Source organism: Schistocerca americana, unplaced genomic scaffold (assembly GCF_021461395.2).
Source record: "Schistocerca americana isolate TAMUIC-IGC-003095 unplaced genomic scaffold, iqSchAmer2.1 HiC_scaffold_977, whole genome shotgun sequence".
Taxonomy (NCBI): domain Eukaryota; kingdom Metazoa; phylum Arthropoda; class Insecta; order Orthoptera; family Acrididae; genus Schistocerca; species Schistocerca americana.
In genome coordinates, this window is record NW_025726760.1 from 25001 (window position 1) to 27500 (window position 2500).

The window sequence follows — 2500 nt, forward strand, 5'->3', positions numbered from 1 at the left end:
CCTTAACCTAACCTATGTCGTACCTTAACCTAACCTATGTCGTACCTTAACCTAACCTATGTCGTACCTTAACCTAACCTATGTCGTACCTTAACCTAACCTATGTCGTACCTTAACCTAACCTATGTCGTACCTTAACCTAACCTATGTCGTACCTTAACCTAACCTATGTCGTACCTTAACCTAACCTGTATTGCGCCTTAACCTAACCTGTATTGCGCCTTAACCTAACCTGTATTGCGCCTTAACGTAACCTGTATTGCGCCTTAACGTAACCTGTATTGCGCCTTAACGTAACCTGTATTGCGCCTTAACGTAACCTGTATTGCGCCTTAACGTAACCTGTATTGCGCCTTAACGTAACCTGTATTGCGCCTTAACGTAACCTGTATTGCGCCTTAACGTAACCTGTATTGCGCCTTAACGTAACCTGTATTGCGCCTTAACGTAACCTGTATTGCGCCTTAACGTAACCTGTATTGCGCCTTAACGTAACCTGTATTGCGCCTTAACGTAACCTGTATTGCGCCTTAACGTAACCTGTATTGCGCCTTAACGTAACCTGTATTGCGCCTTAACGTAACCTGTATTGCGCCTTAACGTAACCTGTATTGCGCCTTAACGTAACCTGTATTGCGCCTTAACGTAACCTGTATTGCGCCTTAACGTAACCTGTATTGCGCCTTAACGTAACCTGCATTGCGCCTTAACGTAACCTGTATTGCGCCTTAACGTAACCTGTATTGCGCCTTAACGTAACCTGTATTGCGCCTTAACGTAACCTGTATTGCGCCTTAACGTAACCTGTATTGCGCCTTAACGTAACCTGTATTGCGCCTTAACGTAACCGATATTGCGCCTTAACGTAACCTATATTGCGCCGTAACGTAACCTATATTGCGCCGTAACGTAACCCACATTGCCCCTTAACGTAACCCACATTGCCCCTTAACGTAACCCACATTGCCCCTTAACGTAACCCAACACACGTTGGGCCTTAACCCAACACACGTTGGGCCTTAACCCAACACACGTTGGGCCTTAACCCAACACACGTTGGGCCTTAACCCAACACACGTTGGGCCTTAACCCAACACACGTTGGGCCTTAACCCAACACACGTTGGGCCTTAACCCAACACACGTTGGGCCTTAACCCAACACACGTTGGGCCTTAACCCAACACACGTTGGGCCTTAACCCAACACACGTTGGGCCTTAACCCAACACACGTTGGGCCTTAACCCAACACACGTTGGGCCTTAACCCAACACACGTTGGGCCTTAACCCAACACACGTTGGGCCTTAACCTGCTCTGTAATTGTCATACGACGCGTTAAATTAGTGTAGTGTTGCCTAACTGCAACCCCCGCAATATAGTTTGCTACTCGCACTGCCCGGTCCCCAGTGTATCGCTTCATGTTAAACACCTTGCAGCTATACACTGTAATGTGGATGGCAGCAGGACGTACATGCTCAATGCCCTTTGCAGTTGTTCATTGGCATTTGCAGTTGTTCATTGGCATTCGCATGTGCGAAGCACTTAGCCTACGCTGTGGTACGGCCTGTGTCAACTGTCCGCTGATGTTGTACGTCCAAATCACACACTGTACTGCACATTGGTCCTCATGTACTGAATGATACATCGTGGTACATGTGACCGTACAACGACTGCGCCAACAACGGCGAACCATGCGGTCCAAATGTTGTGCACTCAGCTACGTGTCGTCTCCCTATAAGAGCTGGATTGCAGTGTGGTATGCCCTGGATGGCGATCAGCATGAGCCGTCTGTTGATGTAGTGGCGCGTGTTGTCAGACGTAGTCGTCTCTTCTCACACACCGTGATAGCATGGTGCACTGCGTTCCACATCTGCGACATGCGACAGAGGCCGGTTGACAGTCGTTCGCGCAATGGACATCGCATACGTACGGGGGCCACCTTCCACGTGTTCGCGAAGCGTGCACATGTTGTTGCGTGTATGTGGGCAGACATAGTGTGTCGTGACACCTGACACAGGCATGCAACAATCGTTGAATTTGCAAATGGCGATGGACGCCTACGTTTGCTGGTGACGTTATGCAAATGAACAACTGGTAAACCGTTGTGGTGCGGTTGTTCTCGCTAGAGGTGAATCAGTGATGGCGACGATCGGTTGAGCTACCAACCGGTTGTTCCAGCGATACCCACCATGCCCACGAACGTGAATGGCATCTGGGTGTGAAGCGATACGCGGCGGTGGCTGGGTGGGACCGTCCCCGGCCGGTGAGGGGGGGCCTCCCGGCGTGCTGGCCGCGCGGTGCGTGGGCGCACGCGCTACAGCCGGCTGGTGGGGGCGGCCAGTGGCAGGCGCGCCGGCCGACGGAGGCGGCAGGCGGCGCAGCTGCGCGCCGGCGCACCCTGCACGCGGCGCCGTGCGGCCAAAGTAGGTCCTCGCGGGCCCGGTGCGAAGCGCGGTGGACATCTGCAGTGTGCTGGTCCGATTGAGGACTGTGTGCGCT